The sequence below is a fragment of the Jaculus jaculus genome, chromosome 1 (assembly GCF_020740685.1).
Source record: "Jaculus jaculus isolate mJacJac1 chromosome 1, mJacJac1.mat.Y.cur, whole genome shotgun sequence".
Lineage (NCBI taxonomy): Eukaryota > Metazoa > Chordata > Mammalia > Rodentia > Dipodidae > Jaculus > Jaculus jaculus.
Window position 1 is genome coordinate 29,062,786 of NC_059102.1, and position 19,350 is coordinate 29,082,135.

Here is a 19,350-nt window from a genome sequence, read left to right on the forward strand (position 1 = left end):
ACTCCAGTTTCCATAGTCTGAGTGGGGCCATGAACAGCAGGAAGGGAGATTCTGGCTTGGTACAGCAGCCATGAGATCAGAGCAGAAGAATGCAGAAGAAACTTTCCGCATGTTTCCTCAGATGTGTGCACTCAGCCCCTACACACACCAACTTGCAAAAAAAGTTATTTTCCATGATTACTTTGTAAAGAAAGAAATGGCTAATGTCATTTTCTCTACTGATAGTACATTCTGTCTCCCTGGATAGCAAAAGTAGTTTTTGATTCCTTTAAACCTTCTGTGTTGTATGTAATGTTTATCACTTACTAAAAATACACCTTGCATTTATGTCATATAAAGCACTCAAACTGTCACATTTCTTGGTTCTTAACAAAAATCCTGTAAGATACATGATGCAGATATGTATATCTTCCTAAAACACATGGAGAGACCCTAGCTCCAAGGGGGAAAATGGCTTTCTGAGCTTCTCCACTTAGTCATAAGTTCATAGCATTCATACTTTCCTCATTCTAAATTAAAGAGATTTCTCAAAGAGCAGTGGCTTTCAAACATACTTTTAAAATTTATTTTCTTTAAAGGAGATCTGTCATTGAAATCCAATGCATAGGTCAGAAGATACGTTAGTTTCTGTTACTAGGAGAAAATTGTTAATAGAAATAATGTGCAAGACAAAAGGTATATTTGTGCTTACAATTTCAGGTGCTTCATTCCTTTGTCAGATAGTCATTTCTGTGTGTTGGGTGCATCAGAGTATCATGGCATGAGACAGGATGAGAAGAGCTATTTTCCTCACAAAGGCCAGGAAGCAGTTAGAAGGAAAGGAATCAGGAAAAAGGTATGCTCTTCATGTACAGCACACTAATAGCCTACGTCTTCCTACAGGGCCTTTCCTAATACTGCGTTCAAATATAAACTCACCAGTACATTCAACCTTTGGCAAGGTTAGTGATGTCATGGCCCAGTCACCTCTCCATGGTGACATCAGCTAGGGACCAAACAATCCACACATGCATCTCTTTCATCCAATGCTGTTGGAGCTTTCCAACCTGAAAACAAGTATTTATAATGTCCTGAAATGTTGAGGCCCTCAGTCATCAGAAGAGACCAGTGAGCCTTAGGTTTCTGGAGTTGATTCTTTCTCTCCAGCAACAGCCTCTTCTGTTTACTTCAAAATGTTAAGCGAGTACAATTTACATACAAATGCAATCTCCTCTGCAGAAATTAGAAAGGGCTCAGAATACATAAATGTCATTTCTCCCATAGATCCAAATTAACCTTACTGATATTTTATAATGAATCCTCTCTTACCTGCATATTGCCATCTTTTCTATATTTATTCACTACTGGCTATGCAAATTCTTAATTTGTCTAAAGCTGATATCCCAGGTAAAGAGGTAGATTCCCTAGAATTCCTACTTGGATTGTCATTTTTTATTTAATTAATTTCTTGATAATATTCATTGAGGGTTGTTTTAGCCCCCCTCTTCCTTTTCCAGTGTGTTTCCTAATAAGAAATTTCCTTGTGATGCTAGCAGTTTCATTTGTTTATTTTAGTTTTAGCTGCTGGCAATATTCTGAGTCACCTCTAATTCACTCTCTGCTCACTCCTGTTTCCACCTCTTTGATGGGCCACCATCCTTCCTACCACAGGCCCTCTGCACATAATTATGCTTATGCCTGAACTTCACCCACTTTCTCTGGGCCCAGTGAACTTTATTAATTTTTTGAGCTTTTCATTTAGGTGTTACTTCCTTAAGGGTCTTCTCTGCTGGGTTTAGAGTGGCCTTTCCCATTAGGCATCATGTGGCTTAGCATCATGGCTTGTTTCATTGTTGTAATTCACATGAAAATTTATGGTTTTGATCACTGGTCATCCTAAGTAGGTTGTAAGCTCTCTGATAGTTGAGACCATGTCAGAAGTTTCCTCCCATTTATTCTCATTTCTGGCACATAGAAGATACTTAGAGATTCATTACATGGGTAGATGAATGAAGCCATCACTGAAGGTAGTGGTGGTGATGGTGGTAATGATGAAGGTGAGATCTGAAGGCAAGAGAAACATAGGCAGTTTCTGTCCTGAGGCATCTCTTTTGTTTCTAAGTAGGTCATGCTGGAAATACGTCATATGTCTTCTTCTCCCCACCACCCCAGCAGCTTCTGTGCACTCTCTGACATCTGGGACTTCACTTGTCTCTGTTGCTGTCCTCATCTTCTCCATTATCTTTTCCATGCTTACTTGATCCTTCAGTTTTTAAAGTTTTATTACCCATTTCGAAAGGGTGATGATTGGGAGAGGGTATAAGAAAGTTACGAGAGAAGCAGTTCACATCTCTTGTTTTGGTGCTGGTCAATTTGTCCTTAAGATCATAAAAATTCTTCTGGAAGGGATGCCTGAGTCAAGGAGGAAAGATGCTAGAATCCTGAGTGTGAAAATCCACAGCCATAATGATGATTAAGATTAAATCATTGATGCGGCTATTAAATATAAAATGTCTCATTTTGAAAAGGATGTGTATCTTCAACTTATTCCTTATTTTTCTATGTGTATCTTGCAAAGACCCTTCATCTCTGTGCCTATTTTTCAAAAGGGGAAAACACAGTCATCTATACATCTGTTTCATATGATTATTAAATCTTCATTATTCTGTCTATGTTGTGGGGCAGGCAATGCTGCAGGCCTACCCAGGACTTGAAAAAGAAGTCAGCAAATGTGGGATTTTTTAAATACTCTACAGAGCTCAGAAGCTGTGGTCAGATGCAGAGTCCAGAGTTCATTGTGTGGAGGAGCCTTGGGAGAAACAAGCCATCAAGATTAAGGTCATGGGCAGATGGTAAAAGGGGAGAAATGCCCAGATGATGCAAAGCTTCCAATACGAAAGTAATTGTAGAGCTGGAAAGATTATACAGTAATCTGTTTGGTTTTTGGATGTTATTGTTGTTTGTATATTTATTTATTTCATTTGTTAATTCCCTTTCTAGAGTTTCTGAAAAGAATATACTACTAATTTGTTTAGTTGATAGCCAGAATTGAATTTAATAATTTAGATGTTAATCTGGTAATATATGAAGATGATACTCTTAACATTATAAAAATGAATTAACATTATAAAAATGAGAGAGAGAAAGAGAACCCATTATTTCTATGGATATAATTTCATATGCAGCAGCCTACATGACCTATAAAATATTCTCATTTAAAACATCCAATTGGCTGGGTGTGATGGTGCATCCCTTTAATCCCAGTACTTATGAGGCAGAGGTAGAAGGACTGCAGTGAGTTCAAGGCCACCCTGAAACTATATAGTGAATTCCAGGTCAGTATGGGCTAGAACAAGACCTTACCTCAAAACACTAATAATAATAATAATAATAATAATAATAATAATAACAATAAATAATCAAATCTGTCCAAAGCACTTGGACTGTTTTATAATTTATAGAAAATGCACACAATAATTGGACTCATTGATAACACTATGGGAATGGAATGAGCTAAACCTAGAATGTAGGAAATTCTATAGGATTTTGGTAATTCTAGAGAACCTAAATTCTGCCACATACTAGGACAAGAAAAAAGAAACCTGCAAAATTAAGAAAAGAGGATTGAGGGAAGGATGTTACAAAGGACAAAATAATAAAACATAAATACAAACCAAGTGTGATATTTAAACTCAATTCAAACAAATCAACATTAAAATATGCATGAAATAACCAGTGAAATTTGAAGATGATCAAAATAGATTCTGATAAAATTAGTAATAATAAATATCAATTATGAATCAATTAATAATATAATTATTAAATAAAATTATGGTTGATAAATACAGTAATTGATTTTCATTACAATGATTAGTATTGCAACTACTGGTGCTTAGAAATAAAGATACAATTATCTACTGCATAAGAAACACAATTCTGGGTCTGGAGAAATGGTTTTGTTGTTAAGGTGATTGCCTGTGAAGCATAAGCACCCAGGATCAGTTCTCCCACTTGAGCCAGATGCTCAAGGTGCTACATGCATCTGTAGTTTATTTGCAGTGACTAGAGGCCCTGGCATGCCCATTCTTTCTCTCGCTCTCACTCTCTCTCTGTGTGTCTCAAATAAAAAAAAAAGAAAAAGAAGGCAAGAAAAAGAAACAATTCTGCAAAATATAATCTAAGAGTCAAAAGAGTATTAGCCATTTGTTGTTAACCATTAGAACCAGGTGATATGGATTTATGGTATCAGTCTCTGCTTTTGTGTGGTTTTGAACACTTTCATAATAAAGTGTTAAACAAAAGCAATAACAACTTGTAGGTTAAAAGAAACTACAAATGGCAAAATAAACAGCAATAAATCAATGAATTTACCAAGAACTTGCAAACTAATTTGCACATGCCAATTGGTGCTAGAATCGAGCTCAACAAGAAAAAAAAAAAAAAACAAACACAAATCCCAAAATCAAAGTTATAAATGACCCCTGTGGCCTGAACCAGATGTGGTAATGGCTGAAAGCAAAGAGCTGAGAGAATCAAAGGTAATCAAAGAAAATGCTTTGAAGATCTGAAACTGAAAATAACTGTAAGTATAATGTTAGAGAATTAACAGTGCCAAGTCAATTTGAAAGTTAATCATAAATTGTCTTTCTAAACTCCATTCTTAAAGGCAATGCATTTTACATGCCTCATTAAAATTACTTTGTACGGGGTTTTCTTCCTCTTTCCTTTCACTGGTGGCTTCTTTAGATAAGCCCCTTGTATTAAGCAATGAAAGCCGGGATGAGGGACTAGGGCTGGCAGCCAGGTTTGAAGGAAGTCTACTGCCTGAGTAAAAATGAAAAGCCCCACCTGTGCTCTGCTATGCATTTCCATGGAGAGTTCACAATGGGAAGGAGCAATAAATGTAACAGTATAATAACCAGCATCAGGTAAGGGTTGTAAAAGCCTTTAGGAACTGGAGTAAATATTGAGACTTTGGGTTTCATCTCTGGAAGATGGACTTGTACAAAGAATCAAAGGTTAACATATGTCATCTTGTACAATAGGAAAATGTGCAGTGCTGGGATGGAGGGATGGCTTAGTAGTTAAGGCACTTGCCACCAAAGCCCAAGGACTGAGGTTTGATTCTCCAGTACCCGCATACAGCTGGATGTACAAGGTGGTGCATGCATGTGGAGTTCATCTGCAGAGGCTAGAGGCCTCAGTGTGTCCATTCTCTCTCTGTCTCCTTCTCTCTCTCTTTTTCTCCTCCTTCTTTTCCCCCTCCCTTCTCTCTCAAATTCACAACTCAAATACTTATACAGTACATTGGTAAAAGAGCATGTCTCTGTGACTTCTGCATGCAAATGCCTGATGAGTGAACCAGAGCAGAGAAATAGATCAGGGCCAGTACTGGGGTATCTAATGAGATTGGGCTCAGTGACTACGTGCATGAATCAGAGATGAGGAATGACACTGAATCATGTGGTTTTTCAGGAAGGTATTACTGCAGCTCAAATCCACCCAATTGTTCCATCCTTTGGCATAAGCTTTTTTTAGATTTTTCTTTTTTTTAGGAACAGCCAGAAATCTTAGACAGTACAGCAATGTCTTCATTCTTTAATGGTATTTTGACTTTTAAAGATATGCTATTTCTAAATTTTTCATCTTTTTGTCAAATATTTTTCAGAGAATATGACAATGAAAAGTATGGGAAAAGGTGGTGAGGGAAAAAAAAAAACTGTAGGCTGAGGTATAGACTGCATAAATGCTTCTCACCTTGGGCCTGTGAGAAGGCGGTAAACCTCAAGGTAAACATGCATTGTTTATTAAGTTTCAAAGACTAGAGATTGTGAGGTACTACTGTATAACTTATACTTCCTGGGAAAAAAAAAATCTAATTTTACCACTACTAGCCAGCAAGTAATAATTTATTCATATAAGATTATAAGACCACTAGCTCTTATTCTAAACATTGGTCTGAAGATGCATATAGGTAAAAAGAAAATGTATGGCAATGAATCTGGCATTCCATTGGTGATTATTTGTTGACTCTTCAGGGCAACTATGATAAAAATTGTAGGTCTACAAATGCATGGGGGAGACAGGTTGTTATGGAGAGAGAGAGGAATAGGCTGGGAATTAGGTTCCAGTCTTGGCTCTGCTGCCAACAAGCCATAAAAACTGTGCTTCTCAGTTCATTATTTATTTACTGTGTATAACATTCCTATTTCCAAAACAGATTGGAGGTGGCTTTCAATAAAAACTGCTAATGTATCAGAACCCTTTTACGTGGCCATAATGTGATATAAAAAAGGAAAGGAAAGGAAGGTTCTAGCAGCAAATCTAAGATAAAACAGTGTGCTGTAACAGAGGGGAAGTGTCGGTGAGAGTGTCATGGTGAGGGTAAAGTCAGAGACAGTCACACTGCCTCAACAACAGACCAGGCGTCGCGGTTTCCTCACAGAATGAGGGAACATTGAGAGTGGTATACTATTGTTTTAAAGGTCTTTTCCAGGTTCAAGTACTTCTGTCATAACGTGATGTGTCCATTTTTAAATAAAACAGTTATTTCTGCTCAGTGAACAACTACCACAGAGTTTAAAGGACACTTTGAGATCAGGCAGGTCAGTCCTAACTTATCTAGTTCTGTAAGTAGCTGAGTAGGAACCATGATTTCAAACTGAAGCAAGACGGTGGCCATGGGGGTGTTGGGGGGCAGGGAGTGGAGCACAGCATTCCTCACCAGACTGTGGCATGCAGAGATTTGGGGTGAAGCCCAGCTGTCCTCATCAGGCTGAAACATGCGCCTGCGTTCACGGTTTGCCATCAGTTGTTGTTGCGTAATGACTCTAGCTAGGAAAGTGCTTTGGGGAAAAAAAAAAAAAAGAAATGAACCGACATGGCTTTATATTGTGTTGACACAATACCCCTGTTTGTGAAACACAATGAACTCCCAATAGAAATAAATGGGTGAATACAAAGGCAGGCATCTGTGAGTAAGACTGGATGCGCCTCAGATGACTAGTGCTTTGGTGAACATATTTTCAAAATTCCTATATTGGCCTAGGCCCAGCTGCAATGTTGCACTATACGTGATATTGATCTGGATGTTACTATACAGAAAAGAATGAGACAGCTAGAAAAATGTGACAAACGAATGGCCCAGGAAATTTATAGCCACAAGAGGCTAATCATCTAAAATGACTGGGGAAGGGAAGGTGTAGTAATTTTAAACACACACACACACACACGTACATACAACACAAAGCTATCAGAAAACGGGCAAGAAAATTATAGATATGTTTAGAATAACCATTACTATTGTAACAATCAAATAGAGAAAGCCCTGTTTTTCACTACAAGGAAATTCATGGAAGATATAAATAAACAACTTAGAGAAAATGAAATAAATCACCTAGCCACGCCCATTTATGTAGGTAATTTATGTTGGAGAGAGTAGGTCCTCAGCTCATACCTCACTTGAGAAGGGGTCTCTCACTTTTGTTGATCATTGCTCTATTTGCCAGGTAGCTGGCATACAAGTTTCTGGGAAATTTTTCTGTCTCTCTATCATCTTGCCATAGGGGCATAGGTTTCCAAATGCTGCCATATCTCCTGTCTTTTACCTGGAGTCTGGGGATGTGAATTCAGGCATTCATACTTACATAGCAAGTATTTATCCACTAAGCCATCTCCCATCCCTAGAATTTAAACAGCATACCTAAAATTAGTTTTATTACGGTGGTTTTGAAGCAAACTGTTTTTGTTTCCCTAATCCCGTTTTACCCCATCTCCTCCCCTTTACCCTCGCTTGATTATACCCTTCCTCCTGCTTTCCTACTGCATGTTTCCTTTGCTTTCTGCTCACACCCATTCCTTATCTCCTCCTTCCTGTCTCATAGTTTCCCATCTTAATTCATAGTCTTAATTCATTGCAAAGTCTTAAATCCCTTTATTTACAAATATACAAACATTCATGTTTAGGATCCACATATGAATACATGACAGAGAACATGAAATTTTGGCCTTTGTGAGTCTGGTTTTGTTCACTTAGTAGAATTTTTTTAGTCCCTGGGGTGAAGTCTACTTAATCAAGATGGCTAATGCTTTTGATGTGTGATAGGCACACCATTTCCCTGCATATTTCATATCTTCATTTTTCTTTGTAGTTGAATGAAACCTGAAATCTCTTTCCACATATAATCATATGGAAATGTATATAACAGTCATCAGCTGCTCTGAGAAGGCATTTGACAGTGTTGGGAGAAGTCATTGGTTATTGCAGATGGGGGTCTGCCTATACTTGTGACATACAAAGGGTAAAAGCCAGTGATGTTGCTAAGCCTCCTAGAATGTATGGCATGACCTACAACAAATAATTATCAGGTCATAATGGTAGTAGTGCCATGAATGAGAATACAAAATAAAAGTAGAACTATAGTTTTTCAGCCTGGGGTCAATACTTTAAAATCTTCTTCAAGGGCTAGAGAGATGGCTTAGCGGTTAAGGCACTTGTCTGTGAAGGCTGAGGACCCAAGTTCTCCTTTCCAGACCCCACTCAAGCAAAATGCACAAGGTGATACAAATGCAAAGTAGCACATGCACACAAGGTGCCATATGCATCTGGAGTTTGATTGCAGTGGCTGGAGGCCCTGATGCAGAAATTCTCTTTCTCTCTCATTAAAAAAAAAAAAAAAAAATACAAAGAAAATTTTTCTTTGAGAAAATTATCCACCATCCACTCTGCTTCACATTGTCTGAGTTGGAAGCTTGACATAATTTTATTCTAAGGTCTTACGAGATTTTTCTGGGATCCATCTGTTCCCTACCACCTGATCCTTCATGTCTTTATGTTGTTTAATTCAATATCCATGTATGCCTGATGCCCTTTAAAGTGCTGTTATTTAATCTGTTTCTATTAGTTATTTTCCCATTGCAAAGAGAAAATACCTTACAAGAAGCAACTTGAGAAAGAAAGGTGTTATTTCAATTTGCTACTTGAGGATATAGTCTAGCCAGGCAGGGAAGTTATGGCAGCAGAAGATTGAGGCAGCTGGTCACATTCAATCCTCAATCATGAAGCAGAAAATGATGAATTCTGGTGCTCAGCCAGCTCTTTTCTTTACATATAGTCCAGGATTCCTGTCCATGAATTGGTATCACTTAAAGTTAAGCTGGGTCTTCCCACCCCAATTCACCTAATCAAGATCATGACTCAAGGGGTTAGTTGTCTAGGTGATTCTATCAAGCTGCCAATGTAAACCTTCACAGTGTTCTTCTCTATCATTTAGTTCTTTGGACCCCTGATACATGCATAGTTTGATTTATGGTATAATGAACTTCTAGACTTGACCATGACCTTTCTTTCTATTCCTTTTCTGCTGTTTGGAGGATTCATGCTCTCAATTGGCATTCAGGACAATGAGTAAAATGGAAAAGTCACTAATGTGAGCATATTCACTATGCAACTTAGTTTATGAATACTAGACATCCCCATGCCATGTCTGAAGACCCTTCCTTCATGATAAACATAGTTTTAACTATTTTTAAAGTCTGAAAATAGTCTTCAGATTTAATAATGCTTTGGCTTGAAGGAGATAAAGTCTATCAGATGGGAACAAAATAATGAGAAAAACAATATATTTTCAGACAAAAATATGTTTTTTGTAATCATATAGAGAGGAAGATACTGTCATACACAACTGACTTTTACATCTCTCTTTTTTCAATTTATGCCAAATTTCTGCTGACGTGAAGTTTAATTAACTAATATTCAGTTTATACATCAATAGAAAATCCAGTTGAACTTCTGGGAGCACTATGTGCCCAGGGTATATTTGATTTGAATGAGAATTGTAGAAAATATGCTGTTTGCTAGTTGTTTCAATTGTCAATTCTATCTGAGGCTTCTTGGTAAGGGGACGTTATTACATTTTTCTGATATTTTCCCTCTTGGTTGACATTCTCCAGAAATTTCTCCATTGCCTTTAGCGTTATTAACATTATTATTGCTTTTCGTTGGTAAATTTTCCTCTATTCAGTCCTTTGCGGATCAGATGAAATTTGTTCCAAAGTCAAAATTCTCCTCATACTCACACAAGAAACCTACACAATCTTATATGAGTGTAGCACATGAAAGTTCAGCAGGCAACAAGAATATGTAATCTCCCAGATTTTAGAGTAAGTGAAATATTTCTAGTCAGAACTTGTATTTATGTTTTTCCATTACAGGGAAGAAAGAAATTCTTTCCCTCTACACAATATATGTTCCTCATTTGGATGACAATAGAGGACCATTTCATGAGTGTTCATTTATCCTTTCCCTAGTGTAAGTTGAAAGCCATGTTACATGAAAATGTGTTGTGAATGGTTTTTTAAAGGTAATTATAGTAATTTCTTAGCTGGCTTCTTGGAGTTCATGACTATGTACACAATTGCAGCAAGTCTATGGATATGCAAAAATCAAGGCAACTCTTTCTTTTTTTTTTTTTTTCACAGAGAAAGGATAGTGGATTTTAGGATTTATGAGCTGCCTGAATGACAGTAAGTAAAAATGTTATCCTATTTCTAATGATATACTTGATTAACCTATGCAGATATGTAAAAGAAATCCTTTAGGACCTTATTGAGACCAGTCAATCCATAAAATTTTTCCACCACTAGTAAGTTATATTGGTTGAATGTCTCCTGTATGTCACATGCTCTGGTTCTTCTGCGTATGTTGTTTCATTTGATTCCCTCATGTCTTTGAATTATTTACTCACTGAATCAGTCCTTTCAAGATATATGCATGTGTGTTAATTCCTTCAAGTTAGTCAGGTCTACAAGACTATGCTGAAATATGAACAGAAGTAATAATAGGAATCATTTTATTTTTCTTCTTCTTCTTTTTTTGCTTTTTCAAGATAGGGTCTTATTCTAGCCCAGGCTGACCTGGAATTCACTATGTAGTGTCAGAATGGCCTTGAACTCATGGTGATCCTCCTACCTCTGCCTCCCAAGTGCTGGGATTAAAGATGCATACCACCATGCCTGGCTAATACACATCATTTTCTAATGTTTATATTTAGTAACTTTTCTTTCCTCTCCTTTCTTTCTCTGCTATTGGTTGAATCTGGCTAAAGTTTCTGGTAGATGATGCCCAGGCCTTTTATAACCAATACCACCTGGATTTCATGCTGAAGAGCCACTCACAAAAATTGATGGTGATTATATTAATTGATGGCTATGTATGATAAATAAATAAATAAAGCTACTCAATATTGAGCCACTAAGATCTCTTTCCTTTTTTCAATGAATATGTTATTTAATTCATCCAATACATCAACTGGTAACTATAAAAGCCACTGCTATAATTCAAAATTTAAAACATAGCATTTGCATTGGAGATTTGGTGATAAGTAGTAAAAAATTTAGAGTGAAAGCTAAAAATATGGGAAGTCATGTTGTTCAGTGGCAAATACAGGGTGTACCTATCACTTGGAATAGTCTAAAAGGCGACACGCTTTTATACTGAGGGAGCAGCTCCAATGGACATAATTAGAAGAATAAAACTGTTCAGTCATGTTGGCTACTATCAGCTTTGACAGGGATGGCAAGAGAGACGACTCTGATAAGCAGAGATGAAAGGGAATAGAGGTAGTCAGATATCAAGGGCTGTAGTTATAGCAACGCATTTTCTTGTAGATGAAACAATAAGTGATGGAATTTTAAAAGGTTTTAAATGACATTGGTCTAGTACAACTCAAGTAGATAGAATATCTAAAAAACAAATATCAAATTAAGTTTGTGACATCCAGTTCTAATCTGACAGCCACCATTATCATAAGAGGGAGAGGCTTGAGGTCTACAAAAATATAAGGGAAGTTTGAAAGTATGTTTGGGGGAGAAAGATGCGGTTAGATATTGGCACATGGGTCAAACAGTACACAATGTAGTGATTGAGTGAGCAATCTCATTGTCTTAAACCCCAGCAATTTTGAATATGCCCTTTTGGGGGAAAGGGTATTTTAAAACCTACTCAAGTTAAACTAGGACTGATAGGGTTGTCCTAATAAAATATGATGAGTAGGTAGTCCTTAGAGGAAAAAGCGATTTGCATACAGAGGGCATAAGTTAAAGGGAATATGAAGATTAAGAATTTTATAGCAACCCAGCACATTTTCTGTGCTTTTCTTTTTCAGTTTTCACAGTTCAAGTATCATTGTAGTTACCCTGTCTGTGTTCTCCTGCTATACACTAAGTTTGTGGGGAGGAAGAAAGAGCTTGTCTAATTCTCTAAGCCACAGGCAATCAGCATTTATTTGGTCAAACCATGAAATTCCAGTGTACATTTTTTGCTGAAGTTACTATCAATATTTACACTTGCATATACTTTCCAAACATCCAGAAAAATAATAATAGACTTTAAGGCAATATTTCAAAGATTACTAAAGTGACTAGGGCTTTCAGAAAATTAGCTTGCATGTGGCTAAACATTTTATAGTAGTTTCATTTAAATCCCAAAATGAGGAAAAATTGAAATCATAACACTGGCAAAGCACACAAGAAACAGGGTCTTTCTGAGGGTCAAACAGAAATTTATGTTTCATCTACCAATAGCACAGTCACATCAGATGTTGGTGTTGATTTATTTTTAGACCATATGATGAGTCACAGAAGAGTTGAGAATAAAGAGAAATTAGTAATGTAAAAAAAAAAAAAAAAAAGAAGAAAGAAAAAAGAAATCAGGACTAGAAAGCCAAAGAAACCAGTGCTTTCATAAGGCCAGATGCACAAGTAGACACATGCATCTGGAGTTTGTTTGCAATGGCTAGAGACCCTGGTCTGCCCATTCTCTATCTAACTCTCCTGTCTCTCTCTCTCTTAATCTCTCGTTTTCTCTCTCACTTTCTCTCCTCTCTCTCTCTCATAAATAAATAAATAAAATATTTCTAAAAGCCAGTTGGTGCTTCTTTCTCTGACCTATAGAAAGAATAATAGATTAGAAATATAGGCATGGAAAAAAATTGCAATGTTAAATGGCAGTTGATATAGAGCATGTTTGAATAGAAAAATTACTAATGAGGCATTCTAGGTCTCATACCAGCCATCCAAATGCCAAGTGGAACTGAAATAGTGCTCAGATCAGGAAGCTGGCAAACCCACAAATGCTAGTGAACAGACTTGCAAGACTATAAAGAGAGCAGAGCATGCTGAGTGAGTTACCTGGAGATGAAAGCATAAAGATACCATAGTTCACAACATGCACTAATGTCCTAATGAGAAATCTAATCCCAAGCTACTTGCTGAGTGATTATTCCCCAGGATGACTAATAATGAAGAGAATTAAGAAATGAAATACATTAGAATTAGTGTCATTATACAAATCAAACTGTACTTGTTGAACAGGAAAAATAACAAGCATAAGATTTTTTTTAACCAGGCATTTGCATAGATTTATTGACTACTTTCCTTTGAATGTTGGAGCTATATTCAATTTCACTGACGATGTATTATGATCTGACAGAATTGGATTTTTCCTTTCTGTTCAGACATGATTAGGTGCTGACTGCGGATGTGAAAAACAGGCAGCTGGTAACAAATGGCCCAATGTTTCAAGAGAAGAAACAGATCTACAGTGCTTTTCCCCATGGGTATTCAACAAAGCCTGATTTAGTCACTGTAGAAAGACCAGTGGGTCTACGTCGGTTCATACTGGTTTATAAGTGGTATTTCAGCCTATTCTGATATTGTGAGATTTTCTTACTCTTTCTCACTCTTCTTCATTTCTTTCCTCCCTACTTTTCTTTAATTCCTCCCTCCTGACATTCATTTCTCCCTTTCATTTTTCTTCCCATCTTCTCTTTCTCATTTCCTTCCTTTCTCTTCCTTTTTCTTCCCTAGATTTTCCCTCTTACCTCCTTATTAAGAGATGTTGTCTAGTGTAGTTTATCTCAAAGCTACCCTAAATGTTTAGATGTCTGGTAACACTCCCTCCCCCCACCCCCCAGGTAGGGTCTTACTCTAGTTCAGACTGACCTGGAATTCACTATGTAGACTCAGGTGGCCTTGAACTCACAGTGATCCTCCTACCTCTGCTTCTTAAGTGCTGGGATTAAAGGCATGTTCCACCACACCCAGCTTCCTGGTAACACTTTTTGATACATAACTCTAGGACGAGAGTTACTGGCACATGACACACAGAAGCACAGAGGAGAAGAGTGAGGAGCTTTTTCCACTTCTGTTTCTCTGAGTATGTTTTTCTCATTTTCATCATTACTTCGCCTTTCCTTCGACCCTCATTCCCTTTCATAGCATTGTTTCTGTTCCAAGTCTCTGTCCCTATCATGTCTTGTGGCACAGATAAGCAGCTTCCACTTCTTCACACAAACTCCCAGTGAGTAAGCAAGAGGTATTCTCGGGTTGGATGGATTGCTTAGTGGTTAAAACATTTGTCTGCTAAGCCAAAAGACCCAGGTTCGATTCCCCAGGACCCATGTTACCCAGATGCACAAGAGAGTGCATGCATCTGTAGTTCATTTGCAGTGGCAAGAGGCCCTGGGGCTACCATTCTCTTTCTCCCTCCCTCTCTCTTTATTTGTTAAATAAAATATTTTTAAAAAAATTAAAAAGAGGTATTCTCAATTTGGTCTAGTTATTTAGTTATTATTATTTTGTTTTCATTTTTCATATGTGTGTAATATGTGACCATGGAATAGGCATGTTGTGTGTGTGTGTGTGAAGTTGGACGTGGAAGTGTCTACACATATATGTTGAGGCTAGAGGACAACCTTGGGTGTCTTCCACAGGAATGCAGTCCACCTACTTTGAGGCAGGTCTTTCACTAAGCTAAACTGGTTTGCAACCACCAGGGATCCACTTATCTCTGACTCACCACTGGTGAGGTTATAGGTATATAACACCATGCTTGGCATATATGCAGGTACTGAGGATTGAACGTAGGTCCTCATGGTTATGAGGCAAGCACTTTATTGGCTGAGCTATCTCCCCAGCTTTATTTATTTATTTTTTAGATGGTTTCCCAATAGGACACTGCTCTGACTTTAAAGATTTCTGGGATAGCACCTTCCTTCAGCCACAGAGGTGTCTTAAGTTCCCCCTGACACCCAGTGTTGTTTTTCCTACTTGCTTTCTGCTTTAAGAGGAGCTGGTGTTGTGACACCTTTTGTTTTATGAAAACCCAAGACAACTCAGCCATAAGTATATGTTCCATAAGCAAATTCCTTAATCTGTGAACCTGTTTCCAGATGTATAAATTAAGAACAGCAGCACCTACCAAAGCACCTACCCATCAAACTACAGACTGCGTTAGAGACGGGTATGTTATACAGCATAACACACAAGATGCATCCACTGCAGATGGAGGCACATTGCAGGGATCAGGAGATAGGTGCTTTTTAGCAGCTCAAGGCTTCCAGCAAGGCATTGAAAAGGCAAGCCTGCAGGTTGTTAAGTTATTATTATTTTTTATTTTCATAACTTCCTAGATAATCATCTACAGGCTCCTTTCTTTATATTACCTTAGACTTAAATAAAGGCTCCTAAGAGCCGAGGTTACTGGTAAGAACAACTTCCCTCTTCTTGCCTGCCTAACAAGGATAAATGACTCTATCTCTGTGGTTTATGCTGAATGCCTGATAATGTATCTTCAAGAGAAGCACTTAGCAAGAATACACATAAATATGGCTATAATGTGTATTCAAACTACTCTATTTGCAAGGCCAACTACACAAATGAAGGATGAAATCCAGCAAAATAGGTCAGTAAAATTAGCCTGCACTGTTTGAGAAACAGATAATAATAATAATACTGTGTGCTGTCTCTTAGTGCCTGGCTTTCAAGGCGCCCCAGTTACATAAGGAAAATTTATTGTGAGAATAAGGAACTCATTCTCTTCCATCTTAATGTGATGTCTGCTAGTCTGGGAATGCATGTCATAGAGATGTATTGTCCAAAGTGCACTTTTTGAAAAGCCCTTTGCCTTGCAAACCTTGATATTTGATTATTATAGAAAATGGATTTATATTTCTTAATCCTAAATCCATGCTGCATCCCTTTCCCTGACATCCCAGCCAGCACATCCTAAAGGAATAGAATAGAATCCAGAGGTTATTTATTCTTAAAGAGAGAGGAACATAAGAAAAGAAAATAACTATCTGATTATGAAAGAGGGATCAACTTAATCTATATTGATCCTAGAGCCACTGGAGGATAAATGTTTTCAGGTATGAAACCACATAGTTTGCTTCAACAGAAGGAAAGAAAGAATGAAGCATAAAACACTAAGTGCTCATTATAGGAGATACCTGTACTTAACGATTTTCACACCACACACCATTCATAACTAGAAGTTGCCACCTTGCATCTTGGGAAAATTTGACCCCTGGTTTGCTTACTCACTGTGGTTGTTCAGCTACTGAATGGAGTAAATAATGTCCATCTCTATTTATGACTCACTGTATACTTTTACACGTTCCATATTACCATTATTTATCTCTGTGGAGTAAAGAACATCTTTATAACTATAGTATTAGAAAAAATGTAGTAAGTGATTACATGAGTGTTAAGGTCTTTGTGACCAGAGAGATAGGAGCCCACTGCCTGCAGGAGAAGAGTGAGGAGAACCCCCAGTGTTGGAGTCTGAGTTTTCTTTTTCTTTTTTTAAATTTTATATATATGTATACATATATATAAATTAGTTTTGTACTCAGCAAATACAGTCAATTTGGTACCATTATTAGGCTCATCCATGTCCTACCTCCTCTCCTTGGCCCCTCCTTGTCAAGGTAAATGGGTCATGCCTTCTGGAGTTAGCCCACTGTTATGGGTAGGATAAATGTCTCTGCATATCATGACCCAACATATGGTTCTGACATTCTTTCCACCCCCTCTTCTGCAAAATTCCCCTGAGCCATGTTGGGTTCAGTTTTGGTCTGCTTCAGTGATGAGGTGTTGGGGCCCTCTGGGGCTCTGGATCTCTGATTTGGTAGGAGTTGATTTTTCTCTGTGTCAATCTCCTTCACCCTTGTGCTGGTACCTGGTTCACCAAGAAAACAGCACCCTTGCCTGTTTTGCCAATTGTTCTTAGTTTCAGCTGCAGCCCTTTTAAGGTAGGTTTAATGTGCATCCCTGTGTTTGTTTGCTTTCTGGCTACCATGGATGATTGTGGGCAGGCAGCTGGGAGCTGGTATGAATAGTGTCTAATGTAGAGAGGGGAAGATGGAACCATGTTAGGGATGGAAACTGAAGTGTCACACCTGCCAGGGCCTGCTGTCTCACTGATCAGTAACATACAATAGTATTTTAAGTAGAGAAACTGCTTCTGTCTTCTGCCATTAGTCTCTTTGAAATCCCTTTATAAACTCTACCAATTTAGTCCTTACACTTACCTGAAAGGATGTTTCATTGCCTGTGTCTCGAGTAAGGAAAATTAATTTCAATAAGGAAATGAAACTTGCTTGAGATCTCACAGGTAGGGGATTTTAAAGCTGGAATTCTAACCTTTATCTATCTAAGTCAAAGCAAAGCCCATATTTTCATATGCAAGCCAGGGATTTTAAAGTTGTTGTAAAAAAATTACAATATTTCTTTTTTTTTTTAAATTTATTTATTTATTTATTTGAGAGCCGACAGACACAAAGAGAAAGACAGATAGAGGGAGAGAGAGAGTGGGCATGCCAGGGCTTCCAGCCTCTGCAAACGAACTCCAGATGCGTGCGCCCCCTTGTGCATCTGGCTAATGTGGGACCTGGGGAACCGAGCCTCGAACCGGGGTCCTTAGGCTTCACAGGCAAGGGCTTAACCGCTAAGCCATCTCTCCAGCCCCAATATTTCTTTAAGAAGAATAAAAATCTTGCCTTTCTTCCTAAGAGCCTTGTCTCCCTTGAACATGTTAGCACAGAGGACGATAGAGGTGTTTGTTGGCCTTGATGGTTTTCCTGTATGTAGCTAGACTTAATGTTCTTTCCTGTAGCTTAGCTTTCTACAGTGAGTCTCCCTTTACATTCTTCAGTTGTCAGGGTTTGCTCCCCTTCTTATGGGAAATATGGCAAGGCATTATCACCTTACATCTGTCCATCACACTGATAGAAGTACTGGAAGGAAACAATGGTTTGTGATGGTATACATACCTGTATTACCTTCCTGACCTTTGAGAGGATAAAAACCATTGTCAAATGCTGCTGCATTTGGATCTGGATCATTAGATGCATAAGTGCTTATTTCAAACTATGAGTAAACAATCGATAATCAGAATCTCAGGACAGTCCTGCCACTTGCATCTCAACATGTATTCCTGAAAGCAAAGCTCTGGCAACTTTTATCCGTGGGCACATCTGCTGATTCTCTCTTGCCAGGATGACAAGAAGCTGTGGTGAGGCTGCACACTTGGAACACAAGGGTGATGGCTGTGAGTAAAGGGACACTTTCAGAGGGACCTGCCTCTTCATATACGTGTCTTCACAGCCACTTCCACTCAAACCAAAAGCTCTTGGCAAAGGGAACTCATCTTAATCTCTCCCAAATGCTTTACCAAAACCGAAAGGAAGTTAGTTGAAATCTGTAAAAACTGTGTCTGAAACCTCTTTTTGATCTCATTTTTTATGATTTTCCCATCTTATTTGTCTTTCGTTTAATGATTCTCCTATAGAAGAATGAATAACTACAATAAATTCAGTAAACATATGAAAAACTGTATGAATTACAGGTATCTTCAAGGCCATTCTTACTGTCTCTTATGCCCTTCTTATTTCTCAGTCTACATCTTGGTGACACAGAAGCAAAGTGTTGACACTCTCAAATACAAATATTCAAGGAAGAGCTAATGAATAAACTAAAATATGTACGCAGCATTCATGAAAATCACAGGAGATAGTAATACACTACCCCAGCTATGTCTACCATCTCTTGAAGCAGGATTTTTGCATCCATGGAGGAAATAAATTTATAATAATACAGGAGATCCCAGGCTTGTAGACCCTAGCTTTTGAATTCTTATCCAATTATCAAGTAATTGAAAAATTAAACAAACTCTAGGAAGGGTAAATTATGAATTATGTGACTTATTTTAGAAAGAATTAGAATCCAGAGAGATGGTTAAGTGAAAGACTCATGCAAGAAGGGAATTCTTCCCGTTGTCCACCTGGAAAGGGGTGGAAATGGAAAGAATCACCTTCACAGAGAGGTCTCTGGAGTACACACACATACACACACACACAGAGAGAGAGAGAGAGAGAGAGAGAGAGAGAGAGAGAGAGAGAGAGAGAGAGAGAGCACAAAGCATTAGAGCCAAACACTTCCCTTTACATAACTTCACATAAAAGATCAGAAAGTATTAAGAGATAGTCAAGGACTCAGAGATTAAAGAAAAATCATACATGTAACAAAGTG